Raw genomic sequence first — 25,893 nt, 5'->3', positions numbered from 1 at the left:
TTATGAGCCAGGGAAAAAAAGAACTACCCTACCCAGCATGCAACAGGAGTGACGAGCATGCGCGGTAGCCCGGTATAGGTTGTGTCGCCATGACAACATCTTGTATGTTGTGATATGCACGCTCTGAAAGCAAGTGTTAAGAACTCAGCCAACACTCCTGGTCTGCATTATTCATAAATAGACAGACAACACATATACTCCGCTGCTTCACAGGCCGCTGGATGTAGCCGGCAAAGTATTCCCATGCTAGCTAGCCGGTCTAGCAAGCACGCGTCATTCAGTCCAAAACGGCCCGATCTATCCACATCCAGAATTGTCTGGCGGTCGTAAGTGATCCAGGAGTGACCACACCAGCCATGAAATTTGCAGAATTGTCCGGTATTTTTGCCAAATGTTCCATCTTTACCAAGAGCCCCTCCACGCCGAAGTACATCCGGGAGATGTCATCTTGTTAAGAAAAGGCGTTAACAAAATAAAAGCATGTAAACAACATACGCAAATGTGCGATAAAATAACTGTCGGCGTTAATAGATTGATGAGTTAACTCATAAATAACGCATTAATTTGCCCACCCCTAGTATATATATATATATATATATATATATATATATATATATATATATATATATATATATATATATATATATATATATATATATATATATATATATAGGGTTGAAACTCTACTGAATTTGAATGAAATCAGGTTGTTTTGGCTAACAATCATGCTGCAAGATCTAGCATGGTGCATTCAATGTTTATTCACATTCATTTCCGTTAATTCCAATGGAAAGTTTTCATCACGCTCATAAAGTTAACGCTTCCAAAAAAAAAAGAAATCTGCGTTCAAAGGACTCCGGCTTATTAGCGATTCCCAAAGCCCAAAAAAAGTCTGCGGGCTGTAGAGCTTTTTCATTTCGGGCTCCAGTACTCTGGAATGCCCTCCTGGTAACAGTTCGAGATGCCACCTCAGTAGAAGCATTTAAGTCTCACCTTAAAACTCATTTGTATACTCTAGCCTTTAAATAGACTCCCTTTTTAGACCAGTTGATCTGCCGTTTCTTTTCTTTTTCTTCTATGTCCCACTCTCCCTTGTGGAGGGGGTCCGGTCCGATCCGGTGGCCATGTACTGCTTGCCTGTGTATCGGCTGGGGACATCTCTGCGTTGCTGATCCGCCTCCGCTTGGGATGGTTTCCCGCTGGCTCCGCTGTGAACGGGACTCTCACTGCTGTGTCGGATCCGCTTTGGACTGGACTCTCGCGACTATGTTGGATCCATTACGGATTGAACTTTCACAGTATCATGTTAGACCCGCTCGACATCCATTGCTTTCCTCCTCTCCAAGGTTCTCATAGTCATCATTGTCACCGACGTCCCACTGGGTGTGAGTTTTCCTTGCCCTTATGTGGGCCTACCGAGGATGTCGTAGTGGTTTGTGCAGCCCTTTGAGACACTAGTGATTTAGGGCTATATAAGTAAACATTGATTGATGATCGATTGATCTTTGAATATTCCTGGAATTTTGCAAGCCTACTCCAACACACTTCCAGAGGTGCAGAGAGGCTAGAACCCTCGTATGGAAGCAGCACTGGAACATATGGTTTCTGAATTTTAAACACACACACACACACACACGCACACACACACACAAACAGAAAGCCCTACTAATCTGGCAGGCTTTGTGTAGCCAAGGTGAGATAGCGAGCTGACACGTTATCATTCACGCTCATAAAGTTAACGCTTCCAAAAATAAGGGGGTAACCATGGCGATGTGACGGCGCTCGTACTCTGTGTATCCTCACATGGCGCTGATCATCATCCTGTTCTTTCAGCGTGCTCCAGGGAGACGGACAAAGTATGCAAGTTGTCTTCTGAAGACAACCTGCAGCCCTTCAAGGACAAGATGGCCGCCTTCGTGAGCCGAGGTCAGTGGGTCACTCTCGCCCGCCACATTTCTGGAGGCGGGCGCTCCCGTGTCTCGCCCTTTTTCTCCTTCCCGTTCCCGTATTTCTCCCCTCGTTAGAGCTTTCTTTCAAAAATGTGTTTTGAAACTAAGCATCACAGCTTCTTTCATGGTTTTGGCAACACTTCCTGAAGCCTGAATAAGTCAGGCCTTCAAAATAAAAGCACAGCAGCCTTATGGCGTTGGATGGCTACGAAGGGGACAGACATCAATTTAGGGGATTTTATTTTCCTAATTTCCATAGCAAATGTTGACGTACTGGATGCTGGATATGCATGGGCGGAGTTTTATTAAACGGGCGGGCAAGGGACAAAATATTAAAGACACTTGAAAAAATATAGTCCAGTTCTGGAGAGATGAGAATCTGTGGGCGCCTCGCAGTTCTGATTCTTGGCTGACGATTCGATTCAGAATCAATTCGAAACCATTCTTGTAACCTGTTATCTGGTATTTAAATAGAATAAAATAGAATAGAATAGGAAGTAATTTATTGATCCCTGGGGGAAATTCAGTTCGCTCAAAATAGACAATAAACACTTGGGTATTTTTTACATGTGAATAACATAAATACAGTCTATTATACAGCATTATTCACATGTAATAATATAAATACAGTCTATTATACAGCATTATTCACATGTAATAACATAAATACAGTCTATTATAAAGCATTATTCACATGTGAATAACATAAATACAGTCTATCATAAAGCATTGTTCACATGTGAATAACACAAATACAGTCTATTATAAAGCATTATTCACATGTGAATAACATAAATACAGTCTATTATACAGCATTATTCACATGTGAATAACATAAATATAGTCTATTATACAGCATTATTCACATGTGAATAACATAAATACAGTCTATTATACAGCATTATTCACATGTGAATAACATAAATACAGTCTATTATACAGCATTATTCACATGTGAATAACATAAATACAGTCTATTATACAGCATTATTCAAATGTGAATAATATAAATACAGTCTATCATACAGCATTATTCACATGTGAGTAACATAAATACAGTGTATTATACAGCATTATTCACATGTGAATAACATAAATACAGTCTATTATACAGCATTATTCACATGTGAATAATATAAATACAGTCTATTATACAGCATTATTCAGATGTGAATAATATAAATACAGTCTTTTATACAGCATTATTCACATGTGAATAACATAAATACAGTCTATTATACAGCATTATTCACATGTGAATAACATAAATACAGTCTACTATACAGCATTATTCACATGTGAATATTATAAATACAGTCTATTATACAGCATTATTCACATGTGAATAACATAAATACAGTCTATTATACAGCATTACTCACATGTGAATAACATAAATACAGTCTATTATAAAGCATTATTCACATGTGAATAACATAAATACAGTCTATTATACAGCATTATTCACATGTGAATAACATAAATACAGTCTATTATACAGCATTATTCACATGTGAATAACATAAATACAGTCTATTATACAGCATTATTCAAATGTGAATAATATAAATACAGTCTATTATACAGCATTATTCACATGTGAATAACATAAATACAGTCTATTATACAGCATTATTCACATGTGAATAACATAAATACAGTCTATTATACAGCATTATTCAGATGTGAATAATATAAATACAGTCTATTATACAGCATTAAAGATAATAAAACCTTTTCCAAACAGCTTACAAAAGACATGTCGTTTCAGGTCTGACTTGCTCTCGTCTTTCCTTATTTTCTGTATTGCTTTCCTGTCCAGCGCTCTTATTTTTGTTCACTTCCTGTCCGCTACACCACTCTGGCCTGAGCGCTGTTTCCCTCACCTGTGCCTGATTGGTAGCCTGAGTGCACCTGTTTTGTAAGCGGTAGAAAATGGACGGATGGATGAATCAGGCTGCTTTATAAACCGGCCGGGACTAGAAGACTGTCTTGGTTTGGGACAAGGTCACATGTGTTGCGGATGAAATACTCGTCTTACTGCAGTGCCTCTCAAATATTGTCTGATACATCCCCCCACATATTTTGTGACTGTAAATGATACTTTGTAAATAAAATAGTTATAAGTGTACCTCTGCATGGTGCTGTCAGCTTATTAACAATAATGGAAACAACACACTGGTCTTTCCCTGTCCTCCATTGTGGTTCTTGTCAAGCCAAGTGCTTAATACACGTCATCATATTCTACTACGGCAAAAAAAAACATGTTCCCCAAAGTCCCACGTGCCCCCTCTAGCATTGTACCGCGCCCCTTTTTGACATTGTGCCGTGCCCCCTCTGGCGTTGTGCCGCACCACCCCCCAGGGGGGCCCACCCCACTATTTGTCTTACCTGCACAATTGTCTCCTGCACCTTAGGTCCGGACTACTGCACCAATGTGTGAGCTGGACAAAAGTAGATCAAGCTCAACTCCAAACCAATTCCAGCTTGGCAAACTTACACAGCAATTGAGAAGACATCCAAATAAAATGAGAAAATAATGAGGAAAACCTCAAATGTACAAGATCACCCATATTAATGATGATACCAATATCAATAATATTTTTGTTTTTGTTTTGTTTTTAATCAAAAATGTTAAAAAAGATTAAATGCATATATTTCTAAATTGATTCTCAAAAATGATGAATCCATTTGGAATCTGAACAAATAAAGCCTTCAGTTCACTACTACTGTAAACTACTAAAGACTATAGTCGTGTTTTTATTTAAATAGTCATTATTTTACAATATTTTGAAGGTTTATTTTGGATTAAATGTATTTGATTTATTATGTATTGCTATTTTTCTATTTTATGTATTAAATTCAATTAATGTGTTTACTTTATATATATATATATATATATATATATATATATATATATATATATATATATATATATATATATATATATATATATATATAATGTATATATATATATATAATGTATATTTCTGCCTTTGTTTCTTTTCCACGAATGCACAATTGTCTGGTCATGAATGCAAAAGGAAGAAGAAGTACCTTGTTGAACTCCTCTCCTCCTATCTCTGCACCATCTCAATCGAATAAACTCTCACAATGGGATGTTTACCAAAAGGGCCGTTAAACCTGTGATGATGATGAGGATGATGATGATGAATTGACAGCAAATGCTGTGCACTTCCTTGCCCTTCAAGTACTTTAGTCGGCTCTATGCAGTTTCACGCTGCTCAATGGACAGCATGAGCTCCTGTTTCACCACACATCGTACACACATCGTACACAATGTTACACAATGTACACAATGTACAGCATGAGCTACTTGTTTATCAGATATTGTACACACATCGTACACACTCTTACACAATGTACAGCAAGAGCTCCTTCTTCACCACACATTGTACACACTGTTACACAATGTACACAATATTGTTCATGAGACATCGTAACACACTTACACAATGTACATAATGTTGTTCATCATCGTAACACATTGTTACACAATGTACACAATGCTGTTCATCAGACATCGTAACACATTGTTACACAATGTACACGATGTTGTTCATCAGACATCGTAACACATTGTTACACAATGTACACGATATTGTCATGAGACATTATCGCACATTGTTACACAATGTTGTTCATGAGACATCGTAACACATTGTTACACAATGTACACAATGTTGTTCATCAGACATCGTAACACATTGTTCATGAGACATCGTAACACACTGTTACACAATGTACACAATGTTGTTCATGAGACATCGTAACATGTTGTTACACAATGCACACGGTATTGTCATGAGACATCGTAACACACTGTTACACAATGTACACGATGTTGTTCATGAGACATCGTAATGCATTGTTACACAATGTACACAATGTTGTTCATCAGACATCGTAACGCATTGTTACACAATGTACACGATGTTGTTCATGAGACATCGTAACACATTATTACACAATGTACATGATATTGTCATGAGACATTACGCACATTGTTACACAATGTACACAATGTTGTTCATGAGACATTGTAACACATTGTTACACAATGTACACGATGTTGTTCATGAGACATCGTAACACATAGTTACACAATGTAAACGATGTTGTTCATGAGACATCGTAACACATAGTTACACAATGTACACAATGTTGTTCATGAGACATCGTAACACATAGTTACACAATGTGTTACGATGTTGTTCATGAGACATCGTAACACATTGTTACACAATGTACACAATGTTGTTCATGAGACATCGTAACACATTGTTACACAATGTACACAATGTTGTTCATGAGACATCGTAACACATTGTTACACAATGTACACGCTGTTGTTCATGAGAAATCGTAACACATTGTTACACAATGTACACAATGTTGTTCATCAGACATCGTAACACATTGTTACACAATGTACACGATGTTGTTCATGAGAAATCGTAACACATTGTTACACAATGTACACAATGTTGTTCATCAGACATCGTAACACATTGCTACACAATGTGTTACAATGTTGTTCATCAGACATCGTGACACATTGTTACACAATGTACACGATGTTGTTCATGAGACATCGTAACACATTGTGTAACTATCTGTTACGATGTTGTTCATGAGACATCGTAACACATAGTTACACAATGTGTTACGATGTTGTTCATGAGACACCGTAACACATAGTTACACAATGTGTTACGATGTTGTTCATGAGACATCGTAACACATAGTTACACAATGTGTTACGATGTTGTTCATGAGACATCGTAACACATAGTTACACTATGTGTTACGATGTTGTTCATGAGACATCGTAACACATTGTGTAACTATGTGTTACGATGTTGTTCATGAGACATCGTAACACATAGTTACACAATGTGTTACGATGTTGTTCATGACACATCGTAACACATAGTTACACAATGTGTTACGATGTTGTTCATGAGACATCGTAACACATAGTTACACAATGTGTTACGATGTTGTTCATGAGACATCGTAACACATTGTTCCAAGCCGTCCTCAGCAAGCTGGTGCTCCGTGTGGCATTACAGATGTCACCAGCCCAGCAAAGAGAGGTTTTCCATGGACTTGGTCTCACATGGTTTTGTTTCAACGACCCAATATCTCACTCACAAATCAAAGAGGAATCCAAAAACTAAAAACAGATTTTCTTTGATAACTTTTTTCCCAAGCAGCATGAGCTTTAATACTCCAGATTCTCAGATGACTAAAACAACTTGACTTAAAATGCCATATTTTTTGGAGCATAGAGCGCACTCGCTGCCCATGAGCGGCTCTATTCACATTTATCTTCATATAAAAGGCGCACTATATATAATAGGTTATGTTATAATATATAATATTATAACACTATAATAAGGTCTCATTTTATGCCTTTTTTTTTGTCTAAATGTAAAAGACCTCCATGTGGTGTAGATAACATGTCATGCTACTTCTTTCTTCAAAATGTTGCATCGATGACGTTTTACACCTCTTTTAGCCACTTTCTGACAGTCGCTTCAGGATGTGCCGTTTTGTGGCCGCTCTCACTTACGTGCCTCCACTTTGACAGCATCTTCTCACTGTTGTCTTTGTTGTAGTTTTTTGCGCTTCCATAGCGAGTCTACTGACAAATATAAGTTAGAAGTGTAAGTTACTTTGTATAAGAAATGGCAACAGCGGAAAATGATCGTCCCACAACAAGCTGATAGAGAAAAGGGAGGAGCTTATTGACCACCACGCCAATTATATTGGCGGACATCTGCAACTTCCGGGACTTGTGCAGAGCCCAAATACACATCAGTAGTGAAGTGAAGTGAATTATATTTATATAGCGCTTTTCTCTAGTGACTCAAAGCATAGTGAAACCCAATATCTAAGTTACATTTAAAGCAGTGTGGGTGGCACTGGGAGCAGGTGGGTAAAGTGTCTTGCCCAAGGACACAACGGCAGTAACTAGGTTGGCAGAAGCGGGAATCGAACCTGCAACCCTCAAGTTGCTGGCACGGCCACTCTACCAACCGAGAGTACAAGTAGGTACCAATTGGTTGAACAAGTTTGTTTTGCAGATATGTCTACTAACAGGTGCAATTTTGGGTCCATAATAACACCCGTATGTTGAAGCACAGTACGTCTGACTATGGTAGCTGTATTGTGCCGACATTCCATGAACTTCAACTTCTTAACTCACCAAAGTCGTAATATAACATTTTGACAGATTTCCGAGCACATGTGTAATGTTTTATATTCTCAATGAAACATCGAACTTTGGGGCTCGCTTGCTAACGTTGTTTATTGGACAGGGCACCAACCCGCAGTCCACACATATATCTTGTGTGACTGCCATCTACTGGTCACACTTGGCATGACACCGTGTACCGTATGAAATCACTTTCGAGGTCGGTAAACACAACCAGAATTAACGCGTCCATTAACACAGCGAGTTAATGGGTTAATGAGTGGGGTCGATGCAGACGGAAACTCCAGAGGCAAAGTGCAGGTAAGAAAATTGATATGATTTCCAATAAATCAGACTGAATACAAAAGTAAACAAATCAAGCATGCCTAGAGCACGGGAAGCTAACAGAGTAGCTAACAAGAAGGCTTAGCATGAAAACCAGAAAACAAATGGTAAAGCTTAGCTCCGGAATCAAACACACTTGGCCGTTGCATGCAAGCAAACAAGGACAGCAGACTGAGTGTGGTGAACAGTGGGAGCAAGTAGCTCTCTGATTAGTGCCCAGCAGCAGCTGAGCGTCCCAAACACTAATCAGAGGCAGGTGAAACTAATCTGCAGTCATGGCAACTAAAACACAAACTCAAAACAGGAAGCGAGGGAGTCAAAAAGTAAACAAACATGATTCGGGGCAGCAGATCATGACACACTGTTGATGTTTGAGGAAATGAAAAGATTTAAGGTGCGCTTTTCAGTTAGAAAAATACACTAATTACTAGAAGTGGGGGAAATAATCCATTTTGAGATGCATGGTAATTTGGACCATTTTAGAATCGATTAGTAAACGTCAATAATCGATAATCCATTTCTACGATCAGTGCCAGAGCTTGGTCCGCATTGCCGGCAGTAAGTCGAACACATTTCCAGTGAGGGTTGGACTCCGCCAAGGCTGTCCTTTGTCACCGATTCTGTTCATAACTTTTATGGACAGAATTTCTAGGCGCAGTCAAGGCGTTGAGGGGTTCCGGTTTGGTAACCGCAGGATTAGGTCTCTGCTTTTTGCAGATGATGTGGTCCTGATGGCTTCCTCTCGCCAGAATCTTCAGCTCTCACTGGATCGGTTCGCAGCCGAGTGTGAAGCGACCGGAATGAGAATCAGCACCTCCAAGTCCCAGTCCATGGTTCTCGCCCGGAAAAGGGTGGAATGCCATCTCCGGGTTGGGGAGGAGACCCTGCCCCAAGTGGAGGAGTTCAAGTACCTAGGAGTCTTGTTCACGAGTGAGGGAAGAGTGGATCGTGAGATCGACAGGCGGATCGGTGCGGCGTCTTCAGTAATGCGGACGTTGTACCGATCCGTTGTGGTGAAGAAGGAGCTGAGCCGGAAGGCAAAGCTCCCAATTTACCGGTCGATCTACGCTCCCATCCTCACCTATGGTCATGAGCTTTGGGTCATGACCGAAAGGACAAGATCACGGGTACAAGCGGCCCAAATGAGTTTCCAGGTCTCTCCCTTAGAGAGAGGGTGAGAAGCTCTGCCATCCGGGAGGAACTCAAAGTAAAGCCGCTGCTCCTCCACATCGAGAGGAGCCAGATGAGGTGGTTCCGGCATCTGGTCAGGATGCCACCCGAACGCCTCCCTAGGGATGTGTTTAGGGCACGTCCAACCGGTAGGAGGCCACGGGGAAGACCCAGGACACGTTGGGAAGACTATGTCCCCCGGCTGGCCTGGGAACGCCTCGGGATCCCCCGGGAAGAGCTAGACGAAGTGGCTGGGGAGAGGGAAGTCTGGGTTTCTCTGCTTAGGCTGTTGCCCCCGCGACCCGACCTCGGATAAGCGGAAGAAGATGGATGGATGGATGGAATTTCTACATTGTAAAATAAAGTAATGCAGACGGTTGTAAAATTTGGCCGACATCAGCGAGAGATCCCACCAGATCCTTCGTTTTAGGGCACTTGCGTTGCAGTCTGGCTCATTCATTTAATGAATGTGTGGAATTAATGCAATTGTTTCTTATTCCAAATAAATGATGGTTGCAAGTGATAAACGCTGATTTAGTTAAACAAAAATTAATGTAAAACCGTATCAATATGTATCAGTTAAAGATGCGTCAATAATCGATTGTTAATGGAATCGTAGCTGCTGGAAGGTTCTCACCTCTATGAATTACAGCTGAATTTGTCATCACTTATGTCCTGTAGGAATATGTCCAGTATGTCTTGAAGTTGAATTGGCTAGCAGACCAATAGAAAGACATTATGTTACGTTTCTGGGTACATTCCTATTATCTAAATACAGTAGATCAGGGGTGCCCACACTTTTTCTGCAGACGAGCTACTTTTCAATTGACCAACTCGAGGGGATCTACCTCATTTATATATATCATTTATATTTATTTATTTATGAAAGAGACATTTTTGTAAACAAGTTAAATGTGTTTAATGATAATACAAGCATGTGTAACACATATAGATGTCTTTCTTTCACGAAGACAAGAATATAAGTTGGTGTATTACCTGATTCTGATGACTTGCATTGATTGGAATCAGACAGTAATGATGATAACGCCCACATTTTCAAATGGAGGAGAAAAAAAGTTGTCCTTTCTGTACAATACCACATGAAAGTGGTTGTTTTTTGGCATCTAATTCATCCAGCTTCCAAACACTTTACAAGAAAAACATTGGCGGCAAATTCCGTAGCTTGCTTGATTGACATTCACGGCACCCGAGGGTCTTGTGAGATGACGCTGGCTGCTGCCAGTTCATTATTATGAAAGAATGACAGAGAGGAAGGCGAGAAACACTTTTTATTTCAACAGACTTTCGCGCCGTCCCTTCCGTCAAAACTCTAAAGGCCGACTGCACATTTCCTATCTTCACAATAAAAGCCCTGCTTCATGCTGCCTGCGCTAACAAAATAAGAGTCTCGGAAAGCTGGCGTGCACAAGTGATGTGCACGCCAGCTTTCTGAGGGATCGCTCGTGCACGCCAGTTTTCCGAGACTCTGTATTTAGTTAGCGCAGGCAGCATGAAGCAGGGCTTTTATTGTGAAGATAGGAAATGTGCAGTCGGCCTTTAGAGTTTTGACGGAAGGTACGGCGCGAGAGTCTGTTGAAATAAAAAGTGTTTCTCGCCTTCCTCTCGGTCATATTTTCATAATAATGATCTTGCAGCAGCCAGCGTCATCTCACAAGACCCTCCGGTACCGTGAATGTCATTTAAGTGACGTCTTGGTGAAGATTGATGATCACTCATTTTTAGGTGTATTTTTTTTTAAAAGCCTGGCTGGAGATCGACTGACACACCCCCCGCGGTCGACTGGTAGCTCGCGATCGACGTAATGGGCACCCCTGATGTAGATGAATAAAATGAGCAGAGTTAATACCAGAACCAGAATCCACTTTATTGGCCAAGCATGTTCAACACACAAATAGTTTGATTAGATTGTACTCTCTTGTTCCATTTAAAGAAGAAATATGAGCAAATTAGGAAAATATGAACATGTACTTTACTAACTAACATCTGCAAGGCTAATGAATTATAGTGCAATGGTAAATACCTGAAGCAAAAAGATGATGAGGTGAACATGAGATAGTGACTGATTAGTTCCAGAGGTATTTCACAGCGTTCATCAGATTGACAGCCTGTTCTCATGTCGGCTTGTTTTGGTCTACAGTCATTTGTAACGCCTGCCGGAAAGGAGGAGTTTGAACAGTTTGTGATAAGGGTGTGAACGGTCTGCGGTGATGATACCTGCCAGTTTCCTGACTTATGTCCTGTAGGAATATGTTCAGTATGTCTCAAGTTGAATTGGCTAGCAGACCAATAGAACAACATTATGTTACGTTTCTGGGTACATTCCTATTATCTAAGTACAGTAGATGAATAAAATGAGCAGAGTTAATACCAGAACCAGAATCCACTTTATTGGCCAAAGCATGTTCAACACACAAATAGTTTGATTAGATTGTACGGTCTGCGGTGATGCTACCTGCCAGTTTTCCTGACTTATGTCCTGTAGGAATATGTTCAGTATGTCAGTTTCCTGACTTATGTCCTGTAGGAATATGTTCAGTATGTCAGTTTCCTGACTTATGTCCTGTAGGAATATGTTCAGTATGTCAGTTTCCTGACTTATGTCCTGTAGGAATATGTTCAGTATGTCAGTTTCCTGACTTATGTCCTGTAGGAATATGTTCAGTATGTCAGTTTCCTGACTTATGTCCTGTAGGAATATGTTCAGTATGTCAGTTTCCTGACTTATGTCCTGTAGGAATATGTTCAGTATGTCAGTTTCCTGACTTATGTCCTGTAGGAATATGTTCAGTATATCAGTTTCCTGACTTATGTCCTGTAGGAATATGTTCAGTATGTCAGTTTCCTGACTTATGTCCTGTAGGAATATGTTCAGTATGTCTTGAAGTTGAATTGGCTAGCAGACCAATAGAAAGACATTATGTTACGTTTCTGGGTACATTCCTATTATCTAAGTAACGCCTGCCGGAAAGGTGGAGTTTGAACAGTTTGTGATAAGGGTGTGAACGGTCTGCGGTGATGCTACCTGCCAGTTTCCTGACCCGGGATCGGTATAAATCCTGGATGGGTGGTAAGGTCGACAAGATGATCTTCTCCCCAGTCCTGATTGAGGATCTGAACCAGACAGTGATGGAGGTGCACAGTACAGACTGAATGAGGAATTTTTAGAGCATGATCAGCAGGTCTTGGGGCAGGTTGAACTTCTTGAAGTTCATTCTCTGCTGTGCCTTTTTTCTCATTGCGTCTATGTGGGAGGTCCACTTCAGGCTCTGTCCAATTGTCGATCCCAGGAACCTGACGGTGTCCACAGTAGACATGGTGCTGTTCAGAATAGTTTAGGGGCTTCTCCTGAAGTCCATTGTCATCCCCACAGTCTTGAGCTGGTTTAGTCCCAGACGGTTCTGACTGCACCAGAGAACCAGCTGTTCCACCTCCCGTCTGTAGGCAGACTCGTCACCGTCCGATGACTGTGGTGTCGTCGGCGAACTTCAAGTTTTTCACAGAAGGATCCCCTGAAGTGCAGTCATTGGTGGAGAGGAAGAAACGCTGTGGGAAGACAACACACCCCTAGGGGGCGGCAGTACTTATTGTCCGGGTGCTGGATGTGATGATTCCCCAGCCTTACCTGCTGCCTACCGTCAGCCAGAAAGTTGGTGGTCCACTGACAGGTGGAGGCCTACACCGGTGCAGGATGTCCGAGAGAATGGTTTTAAATGCAGATCTGAAGTCCACAAACGGGATCCTTTGCAGTAACTTAAAGTAGCAGTACAGTGGAAAAACAAGTGTCCTCCTTATTGAAGCTATTATCATATATATTTGATTTATGACACCTAAATACTTAGAAAGTCTGAAAAATAAATACATATGATCAAAATAGTAACAATCCCTCAGAGATTCCTGAACCATGAGGAAGCCAGACATGCGATCGAGTGACATAGTGGCAGGGACCGCAGATCCCTTCCCCATCAACAACAATGCAAATCATGATTACTTTGTGACTAATTATCATCCAGAACCTTCTATTGTTGATCCTCAGTATAAGGATGATTTACTAGATTTAGAAAGCTCTGCTAAACGAATCCAGCTTTAGTCAAACAATAAGTGATAATCCATCGCTTACTGTACAATGTCTGCTCTCACTGTGATGAAGAATGATAGGATGTTCATATCTTCCTGTTTGGATAAAGAATTGATCATGATGCACACGAAGGGTTAAAAGGAAAAGTCTCCCTGCAGACACTGTCGTCAGTTGTGTGTGTTTGTCTCCATCCGCGGGTATACTGGATATTGAATGTCACAGATGAACAACTTCTAAATTAATGGATAATTCCTCCTATTCAGATGAGATACATGATTTATAATGTAGAATAACTGTGATGAGCCGACTCACAGTGAAGCAGCAAAGAGCTACTTAGCTGTCTGTATCATTATCAATCAATCAATCAATCAATGTTTACTTATATAGCCCTAAATCACTAGTGTCTCAAAGGGCTGCACAAACCACCACGACATCCTCGGTAGGCCCACATAAGGGCAAGGAAAACTCACACCCAGTGGGACGTCGGTGACAATGATGACTATGAGAACCTTGGAGAGGAGGAAAGCAATGGATGTCGAGCGGGTCTAACATGATACTGTGAAAGTTCAATCCACAATGGATCCAACACAGTCGCGAGAGTCCAGTCCAAAGCGGATCCAACACAGCAGCGGGAGTCCCGTTCACAGCGGAGCCAGCAGGAAACCATCCTAAGCGGAGGCGGATCAGCAGCGCAGAGATGTCCCCAGCCAATACACAGGCAAGCAGTACATGGCCACGGGATCGGACCGGACCCCCTCCACAAGGGAGGGTGGGACATAGAGGAAAAAGAAAAGAAACGGCAGATCAACTGGTCTAAAAAGGGAGTCTATTTAAAGGCTAGAGTATACAAATGAGTTTTAAGGTGAGACTTAAATGCTTCTACTGAGGTGGCATCTCGAACTGTTACCGGGAGGGCATTCCAGAGTACTGGAGCCCGAACGGAAAACGCTCTATAGCCCGCAGACTTTTTTTGGGCTTTGGGAATCACTAATAAGCCGGAGTCCTTTGAAGGCAGATTTCTTGCCGGGACATATGGTACAATACAATCGGCAAGATAGGATGGAGCTAGACCGTGTAGTATTTTATACGTAAGTAGTAAAACCTTAAAGTCACATCTTAAGTGCACAGGAAGCCAGTGCAGGTGAGCCAGTATAGGTATATATGTATGTATATATGTATATAAAGGTATATACAGTACAGGTATATATGTATGAATATATGTATATAAAGGTATATACAGTACAGGTATATATGTATGTATATATGTATATAAAGGTATATACAGTATAGGTATATATGTATGTATATATGTATATAAAGGTATATACAGTACAGGCGTAATGTGATCAAACTTTCTTGTTCTTGTCAAAAGTCTAGCAGCCGCATTTTGTTCCAACTGTAATCTTTTAATGCTAGACATGGGGAGACCCGAAAATAATACGTTACAGTAGTCGAGGCGAGACGTAACAAACGCATGGATAATGATCTCGGCGTCTTTAGTGGACAGAATGGAGCGAATTTTAGCGATATTACGGAGATGAAAGAAGGCCGTTTTAGTAACGCTTTTAATGTTGCTAAGAAATAGTTTCTTTGCATTAGCACTTATAATAATAACATCACTAATATTTGGTCAACATTCAGGTCGCACGATAATGCATAAAAAGTATCATTGGCGGGTTTTGGATGGTTATTTAGAGGGTTTTGTGGGCCAAATAGAGAGCTCCCATTGACTACATGTATTTATGTTTTTACGACTTAGAATGCATAAGAAAAGAAAAACATGTGTGTTCATGTCTTACATAGAGATTGTGAATGCTAAACTGTCTAATCTTTCCCTATTTCCAGTACGACTGATCTAATAATATGTTCAGAGTGCCGAAGTGACGTCCATCTCCGGAAATAGCCGAATGTATTTGGAGCGGTACTTTCAAAATTGGAGGTTTTTTGTGATGTTTACTATGTTTTTTTTACCTACTTTGCATATTGTAAATACCATAGGATGCGGTTTAATGGATTCAATGAAACACAATTAAGCCTTTTAAATGTAACTTGTTTTTCCTTTCTACTGCTACTTTAAAGCAAACGACCATTTTCTACCGCTTTGTCCGAACCAAATTCCATATTAAGTTTATTAAGTCAATTTGTAACATTCAAACAAAACTGCTCAGTCTGCGTGATTCTCAAAACAAGCAAAAAAAAGTGCAAATAATTCCCTGGGTTGTCCATCCATCCATCCATCATCTTCCGCTTATCCGAGGTCGGGTCGCGGGGGCAGCAGCCTAAGCAGGGAAGCCCAGACTTCCCTATCTCCAGCCACTTCGTCTAGCTCTTACCGGGGGATCCCGAGGCGTTCCCAGGCCAGCCGGGAGACATAGTCTTCCCAACGTGTCCTGGGTCTTCCCCGTGGCCTCCTACCGGTTGGACGTGCCCTAAACACCTCCCTCGGGAGGCGTTCGGGTGGCATCCTGACCAGATGCCCGAACCACCTCATCTGGCTCCTCTCGATGTGGAGGAGCAGCGGCTTTACTTTGAGTTCCTCCCGGATGGCAGAGCTTCTCACCCTATCTCTAAGGGAGAGACCTGGAAACTCATTTGGGCCGCTTGTACCCGTGATCTTATCCTTTCGGTCATGACCCAAAGCTCATGACCATAGGTGAGGATGGGAACGTAGATCGACCGGTAAATTGAGAGCTTTGCCTTCCGGCTCAGCTCCTTCTTCACCACAACGGATCGGTACAACGTCCGCATTACTGAAGACGCCGCACCGATCCCTGGGTTGTGTATTTTCCTAAACCTGACACAGTAACATTGAAAATGTTTTGAAATTGGTCACCCTTCAGTTTTGTCAGCTTATTCCTTTTCAAAAATGATCTATGATTTTTTTTTGTTTCTTTTTGGCAAATTTGCACCATACTGTTGAGATTGTAGCTTATCAGAAGGGATGCAAGTGCGTATTTGCAGGTACTGTCCCTGAACTATTACAAAATGCCTTGAAACCTGAAATATTTCAGACAGTTTTTGTTTTAATTAATACAAACACAGATAACCTTTACTAATTATTTCAAACCTATTGGCCAGCATTTGTCTTTTTATATGAACACATGGCTTCGGATTTGATTACGATACTCTTAACTCTTGCTCACTGTCAAGCTGGCCTCTGTACTTTGGTTTTATTGCAGCAACTTTGGAGAAAACATTTCACAAAGATAGAATGTTGGAAAGGGTAGTAAAATTGAATAAAACACAGACCGGTCTTTGCGTCTAAAGGCTATATAATGTTGGTCGTACTGCCAGGCTTATCGTCAATTGTTTTCTTTGTCGCTCCATTTTTTCCACTCCCAAACTTCTCCGATCTCTGCGCCTCTGGTAGCATGTAAACATGTTTCTGTGTACGTACTACTTCTACTGGACAGAACAGAGTGCATGTTGGTTAGATTGAGCACTGCCGCCATCTAGCTGCAGAGGTGTGCATTGTCCTAATTTCGCCTGATACTCTACAAGGGATCCCAAGCTACTATTTGAGAAACACTGAGCGAAACAGTTTATTGGGGTCATTGCTGCTCATTGGGGTAAGAGTGGATCGTGAGATCGACAGGCGGATCGGTGCGGCGTCTTCAGTAATGCGGACGTTGTACCGATCCGTTGTGGTGAAGAAGGAGCTGAGCCGGAAGGCAAAGCTCTCAATTTACCGGTCGATCTACGTTCCCATCCTCACCTATGGTCATGAGCTTTGGGTCATGACCGAAAGGATAAGATCACGGGTACAAGCGGCCCAAATGAGTTTCCTCCGCCGTGTGGCGGGGCTCTCCCTTAGAGATAGGGTGAGAAGTTCTGCCATCCGGGAGGAACTCAAAGTAAAGCCGCTGCTCCTCCACATCGAGAGGAGCCAGATGAGGTGGTTCGGGCATCTGGTCAGGATGCCACCCAAACGCCTCCCTAAGACTATGTCTCCCGGCTGGCCTGGGAACGCCCCGGGATCCCCCGGGAAGAGCTAGACGAAGTGGCTGGGGGGAGGGAAGTCTGGGCTTCCCTGCTTAGGCTGCTGCCCCCGCGACCCGACCCCGGATAAGCGGAAGAAGATGGATGGATGGATGGGCTGCTCATTGAGTTGACTCATTGGAAAATACTGTCCTTTAGCGTTTGGACCCAAAATTGCATTGCACACGCTCATCCCCGACGCAAAACGTCCATAGACTTAGCCTCCAACAAATAACAGGAGTTAGAAACATTCTGCTCACAGAAGGTGACCATAATGCCGTTTCTTTACAACTGAACGGAATGCTAACGGAGGGATTCTGACTGTTTTGGACTGGTAGTAGTCGATCCAGAGCGATCGCTTTGCCACACAACACCTCAATGCTAACTGTCGTTGGCTTTGATAGTTAAGATTGTATCAAAACAGTTGTTTTCTCACTACAAAAGGGCGAAACCATCCTTGCCCAGGCACACCCACTGGTTTTTGGAGTATAGATATTCGGGGTTTTGGCATCAGCCGCTAGGCTGGATCTGACCGATCTAAGTCTAAGAGCGTGAACTGATGAAGCTTGCTGAGGTATTGACATCAGCCACTAGACTAGATCTGACCAATCTAAGACTAGATCTGACCAATCTATGTCTGTGAGCTTGAACTGATAAAGCCTACTGGGGTACTGGCACCAACCGCTAGACTAGATCTGACCAATCTAAGTGTATGAGCAAGTCTAAGACTATATCCGACCAATCGAAGTCCATGAAGAGGCTCATGAATTGATGAACGTGGACCCCGACTTAAACAAGTTGAAAAACTTATTGGGGTGTTACCATTTAGTGGTCAGTTGTACGGAATATGTACTTTACTGCGCAATTTACTAATACAAGTTTCAATCAATCAGGCAAACATCTTCTCAGGCAAACCAAACGGTCCAGTTGCGATTGATTGAATGTCCTGAGAGGACAATGACCTGATTGATGTAGAACATTCCTAGACATCCATAGGACAAGGAACTGATTTGTTGTTATTCTGAACCTTGCAATTGGATGAGACTTTGCAATGCCCCTTAATTGGGACCCAGCTGCATACCATAGACCAGGGGTGCCCATTACGTCGATCGCGAGCTACCAGTCGACCGCGGGGGGTGTGTCAGTCGATCTCCAGCCAGGCTTTTAAAAAAAATAGACCTAAAAATTAGTGATCATCAATCTTCACCAAGACGTCACTTAAATGACATTCACGGTACCGGAGGGTCTTGTGAGATGACGCTGGCTGCTGCAAGATCATTATTATGAAAATATGACCGAGAGGAAGGCGAGAAACACTTTTTATTTCAACAGACACTCGCGCCGTACCTTCCGTCAAAACTCTAAAGGCCGACTGCACATTTCCTATCTTCACAATAAAAGCCCTGCTTCACACTGCCTGCGTTAACTAAATACAGAGTCTCGGAAAACTGGCGTGCACAAGCAATCCCTCAGAAAGCTGGCGTGCACATCACTTGTGCACGCCAGCTTTCCGAGACTCTTATTTTGTTAGCGCAGGCAGCATGAATCAGGGCTTTTATTGTGAAGATAGGACATGTGCAGTCGGCCTTTAGAGTTTTGACGGAAGGGACGGCGCGAAAGTCTGTTGAAATAAAAAGTGTTTCTCGCCTTCCTCTCTGTCATTTATTCATAATAATGAACTGGCAGCAGCTAGCGTCATCTCACAAGACCCTCGGGTGCCGTGAATGTCAATCAAGCAAGCTACGGAATTTGCCGCCAATGTTTTTCTTGTAAAGTGTATGGAAGCTGGAGGAATTAGATGCCAAAAACCAACCACTTTCATGTGGTATTGTACAGAAAGGACCACTTTTTTTTCTCCTCCATTTGAAAATGTGGGCGTTATCATCATTACTGTCTGATTCCAATCAATGCAAGTCATCAGAATCAGGTAATACACCAACTTATATTCTTGTCTTTGTGAAAGAAAGACATCTTATATGTGTTACACATGCTTGTATTATCATTAAACACATTTAACTTGTTTACAAAAATGCCTCTTTCATAAATAAATAAATATAAATGATATATATAAATGAGGTAGATCCCCTCGAGTTGGTCAATTGAAAAGTAGCTCGCCTGCAGAAAAAGTGTGGGCACCCCTGCCTTAAAGTGACACCTGATACAACAGTAGCATAAGGTGGTCACCTTCCAGGGTGTCGAACAGTGTCTGCTGGGTTTTTACATAACAAGCCTTTTTTTCTGATCACATTGGCTTTGATCCAGGCTGCATTTCACCGACTGTGACCAATGGCTCTGAAAGAAGACGCCACAGGCTCGACGCCGCCTGCTTTTGTATTCAAATGAGGACGTATAACACGGAGCATATGTGGCACAGCCGTAAAGCTCGCTGTCCGTTTTGGAAAGCAAGTCTGTAGATGAAAGCTCCCGGCGCCTCCTCTCTGGTGAGCTCCTTCTCTGGCTTTGAGAGAAATATGGGAGCTCCCGCTTTGATTCTCATGACAAGCTTTTTCCTCTGAGAGCGTGGAAGTTTCACTCTCATGGCTCCAGACGGGATTCTTGGGGTTCTGCCACTGTGGCGGTAGGGGGAAAAAAAAGAAGAGGCGAACCAACCCCAAAACATAACAAAAAAACATCCAAATGTCATATTTTTGTTATTTCAGTAATCTCCGCACAACCCGGGGGTTCGACTGTTTCTGGCTCCACAGTTTTAACCGCCTTTGTTTGTTTTCTGACCATGAAACTAACCACAGAATAACAGTGGGAGCGGACTTGTTGGCTGCTTGGTCTCGCTCCATGTTCCCCCCCCACGCTTTGATGATCACAGTCTTTTGGCCTTTTGGGATAATCTGTTTCTGACGGACGTAACCATGAAGTGAGGATCCATCCTCCGTGTCTTCAAACTACACCCGCTAGACCAGGGGGTGCCCACACTTTTTCTGCAGGCGAGCTACTTTTCAATTGACCAACTCGAGGGGATCTACCTCATTTATATATATCATTTATATTTATTTATTTATGAAAGAGACATTTTTGTAAACAAGTTAAATGTGTTTAATGATAATACAAGCATGTGTAACACATATAGATGTCTTTCTTTCACGAAGACAAGAATATAAGTTGGTGTATTACCTGATTCTGATGACTTGCATTGATTGGAATCAGACAGTAATGATGATAACGCCCACATTTTCAAATGGAGGAGAAAAAAAGTTGTCCTTTCTGTACAATACCACATGAAAGTGGTTGGTTTTTGGCATCTAATTCATCCAGCTTCCATACACTTTACAAGAAAAACATTGGCGGCAAATTCCGTAGCTTGCTTGATTGACATTCACGGCACCCGAGGGTCTTGTGAGATGACGCTGGCTGCTGCCAGTTCATTATTATGAAAAAATGACGGAGAGGAAGGCGAGAAACACTTTTTATTTCAACAGACTTTCGCGCCGTCCCTTCCGTCAAAACTCTAAAGGCCGACTGCACATTTCCTATCTTCACAATAAAAGCCCTGCTTCATGCTGCCTGCGCTAACAAAATAAGAGTCTCGGAAAGCTGGCGTGCACAAGTGATGTGCACGCCAGCTTTCTGAGGGATCGCTTGTGCACGCCAGTTTTCCGAGACTCTGTATTTAGTTAGCGCAGGCAGCATGAAGCAGGGCTTTTATTGTGAAGATAGGAAATGTGCAGTCGGCCTTCAGAGTTTTGACGGAAGGTACGGCGCGAGTGTCTGTTGAAATAAAAAGTGTTTCTCGCCTTCCTCTCGGTCATATTTTCATAATAATGATCTTGCAGCAGCCAGCGTCATCTCACAAGACCCTCCGGTACCGTGAATGTCATTTATGTGACGTCTTGGTGAAGATTGATGATCACTCATTTTTAGGTCTATTTTTTTTAAAAGCCTGGCTGGAGATCGACTGACACACCCCCCGCGGTCGACTGGTAGCTCGCGATCGACGTAATGGGCACCCCTGCGCTAGACATTTGCAATGTTTTGGACAACATATTACTGCTACACCAATTATAATAATAATAATGATAATAACAGCAATATTATTTGATCAGATTGATATTACGCTTTACTAGACGCTGAAAGCGCTTTGCGAAACCACATCTGGAGCCTCAGAATCAGAATCAGCTTTGTTAGCATGCTGTAATTTTGACTCTGGTCAACATCGCTCTCTCTGACAACTAATAATTGTCTGGTAGACACAGAGAGAGGCTCTGTGACAAGCAGTAGAAAATGGATGGATAGATAGATATGTACATTTGTTTTATACTTGACACATTTACATAGAAGTTAGGTGGAATGTTTTGCAAGAGGATGTGTGGTCTTCACAAGTTAGAACCCCTCAATCAATCAATCAATGTTTATTTATATAGCCCCAAATCACAAATGTCTCAAAGGACTGCACAAATCATTACGACTACAACATCCTCGGAAGAACCCACAAAAGGGCAAGGAAAACTCACACCCAGTGGGCAGGGAGAATTCACATCCAGTGGGACGCCAGTGACAATGCTGACTATGAGAAACCTTGGAGAGGACCTCAGATGTGGGCAACCCCCCCCCCTCTAGGGGACCGAAAGCAATGGATGTCGAGCGGGTCTAACATGATACTGTGAAAGTTCAATCCATAGTGGCTCCAACACAGCCGCGAGAGTTCAGTTCAAGCGGATCCAAGACAGCAGCGAGAGTCCCGTCCACAGGAAACCATCTCAAGCGGAGGCGGATCAGCAGCGTAGAGATGTCCCCAACCGATACAGGCGAGCGGTCCATCCTGGGTCTCGACTCTTGACAGCCAGTACTTCATCCATGGTCATCGGACCGGACCCCCTCCACAAGGGAGAGGGGGACATAGGAGAAAGAAAAGAAGCGGCAGATCAACTGGTCTAAAAATGAGGTCTATTTAAAGGCTAGAGTATACAGATGAGTTTTAAGGTGAGACTTAAATGCTTCTACTGAGGTAGCATCTCGAACTGTTACTGGGAGGGCATTCCAGAGTACTGGAGCCCGAACGGAAAACGCTCTATAGCCCGCAGACTTTTTTTGGGCTCTAGGAATTACTAATAAGCCGGAGTCTTTTGAACGCAGATTTCTTGCCGGGACATATGGTACAATACAATCGGCAAGATAGGCTGGAGCTAGACCGTGTAGTATTTTATACGTAATTAGTAAAACCTTAAAGTCACATCTTAAGTGCACAGGAAGCCAGTGCAGGTGAGCCAGTATAGGTATATATGTATGTATATATGTATATAGAGGTATATACAGTATAGGTATATATGTATGTATATATGTATATAAAGGTATATACAGTATAGGTATATATGTATGTATATATGTATATAAAGGTATATACAGTATAGGTATATATGTATGTATATATGTATATAAAGGTATATACAGTATAGGTATATATGTATGTATATATGTATATAAAGGTATATACAGTATAGGTATATATGTATGTATATATGTATATAAAGGTATATACAGTATAGGTATGTATGTATATATGTATATAAAGGTATATACAGTACAGGCGTAATATGATCAAACTTTCTTGTTCTTGTCAAAAGTCTAGCAGCCGCATTTTGTACCAACTGTAATCTTTTAATGCTAGACATGGGGAGACCCGAAAATAATACGTTACAGTAACGAGACGAGACGTAACAAACGCATGGATAATGATCTCGGCGTCTTTAGTGGACAAAATGGAGCGAATTTTAGCGATATTACGGAGATGAAAGAAGGCCGTTTTAGTAACGCTTTTAATGTGTGACTCAAAGGAGAGAGTTGGGTCAAAGATAACACCCAGATTCTTTACCGTGTCGCCTTGTTTAATTGTTTGGTTGTCAAATGTTAGAGTTGTATTATTAAATAGAGGTCGGTGTCTAGCAGGACCGATAATCAGCATTTCCTTTTTTTTTTTGGCGTTAAGTTGCAAAAAGTTAGCGGACATCCATTGTTTAATTTCATTAAGACACGCTTCCAACTGACTACAGTCTGGCGTGTTGGTCAGCTTTAGGGGCATGTAGAGTTGGGTGTCATCAGCATAACAGTGAAAGCTAACACCGTATTTGCGTATGACATCTGGATCAGACCGATCGAAAGATGGCCTGCAATTGGAACACAACTATTGAGAGCTACCAAATGTTGTACTTTGACCAAATTCTGCCAGTTTTAGTAATGGTAGCATATTGTTAATACCTTTTGTTGCAAATGGCATCACATCTGGTTCAAGCGTGTGGTAAGCAAACGTAATGTTCTGCTCCAGGAAACAAAGCAAGCACACCTGATAAAAAAGTGCTCAAATATGCTAGCTGGATGCTACAGGGCTGCCAAAAACACTTTGCCTCCAAGGGCCAAAGAAAGATTTCACCATGCACAGGATTCTCACAGGAATGAGGCAAAATGAATCCAGATATACTGTGTATGTTTAGCCGAATCAGCACATCCTTTATTATACACCTTATTAGGGGACTGCGTGTAACATTTGGGCAAAAAGGGTTACAAAACGTCTTTGCAGGGTCAAGTCATTGGCAATTTGTGCACGGTGGGAGAGGGGTTAGTGCGTCTGCCTCACAATACGAAGGTCCTGCAGTCCTGGGTTCAAATCCGGGCTCGGGATCTTTCTGTGTGGAGTTTGCATGTTCTCCCCGTGAATGCGTGGGTTCCCTCCGGGTACTCCGGCTTCCTCCCACGTCCAAAGACATGCACCTGGGGATAAGTTGATTGGCAACACTAAAATGGTCCCTAGTGTGTGAATGTGAGTGTGAATGTTGTCTGTCTATCTGTGTTGGCCCTGCGATGAGGTGGCGACTTGTCCAGGGTGTACCCCGCCTTCCGCCCGACTGTAGCTGAGATAGCCGCCAGCGCCCCCCGCTACCCCGTAGGGGAGAAAGCGATAGAAAACGGATGGATGGATGGATTATAGAACCTTGAGGATATCCGCATGAGACTAATGCTAGCACGTCTTCCAGAGCACGACCTCTGGGTCAGTGTTTTTCAACCACTGTGCCGCGTGAGATATTGTCTGGTGTGACGTGCAAAATTATGCAACTTCAGCTAATTAGTTTTTTGCAAATCAGTAATTATAATCTGCAAATAATGTGGTGTTGTGTAAAACTCAGCAGGGTGACCACGTATACTCCATGGCAGCAGGTGGCAGCAGGTAGTTATTTGCTTCGTAGAAATCAGAATGCGTGGGGTGAAACCAGGATGGTTTGTTGTGATCCCGATATGCAGAGCACCGCGGGAGGCAGAGTGCAGGTAAAAAGGTATGTAATGATTAAACCAAAAATGAACAAAAGGGACAGGGAAAAAAAAAAGGCAATGGCTATGCAAAACGAAAGTAAAACTGAACCGGCTACAAAGTAAACAGAAACAGAATGCTGGACGACAGCAAAAACTTACGGCGTCCACAAAGTACATCGGCACAAGACGTGACAATAAACAATGTCCACACAAAGAAGGATAGCAACAACGTAAATAGCCTTGCTTGCTAACAAAAATCAGGTGCGCGGAATATCAATCAATCAATCAATGTTTACTTATATAGCCCTAAATCACTAGTGTCTCAAAGGGCTGCACAAACCACTACGACATCCTCGGTAGGCCCACATAAGGGCAAGGAAAACTCACACCCAGTGGGACGTCGGTGACAATGATGACTATGAGAACCTTGGAGAGGAGGAAAGCAATGGATGTCGAGCGGGTCTAACATGATACTGTGAAAGTTCAATCCATAATGGATCCAACACAGTCGCGAGAGTCCAGTCCAAAGCGGATCCGACACAGCAGCGAGAGTCCCGTTCACGGCGGAGTCAGCAGGAAACCATCCCAAGCGGAGGCGGACGACATGAAACTTCAACAAGACAGGAAGGGCCACCAAAACTCACACCCAGTGGGACATCGGTGACAATGATGACTATGAGAACCTTGGAGAGGAGGAAAGCAATGGATGTCGAGCGGGTCTAACACGATACTGTGAAAGTTCAATCCATAATGGATCCAACACAGTCGCGAGAGTCCAGTCCAAAGCGGATCCGACACAGCAGCGAGAGTCCCGTTCACGGCGGAGTCAGCAGGAAACCATCCCAAGCGGAGGCGGACGACATGAAACTTCAACAAAA

At 42.3% G+C, this 25,893-nt stretch overlaps 1 pseudogene; it reads left to right on the top strand.

Moving 5' to 3' along the window:
• The window catches only part of LOC133559714 (formin-2-like), a 140,412-nt pseudogene that overhangs the window by 71,489 nt on the left and 43,030 nt on the right, over positions 1 to 25,893 (top strand).

Source organism: Nerophis ophidion, linkage group LG09, assembly GCF_033978795.1.
Source record: "Nerophis ophidion isolate RoL-2023_Sa linkage group LG09, RoL_Noph_v1.0, whole genome shotgun sequence".
NCBI lineage: Eukaryota > Metazoa > Chordata > Actinopteri > Syngnathiformes > Syngnathidae > Nerophis > Nerophis ophidion.
Note: the sequence above shows the minus strand (reverse complement) of the source record. Positions and strands in the feature narration are given on the sequence as shown.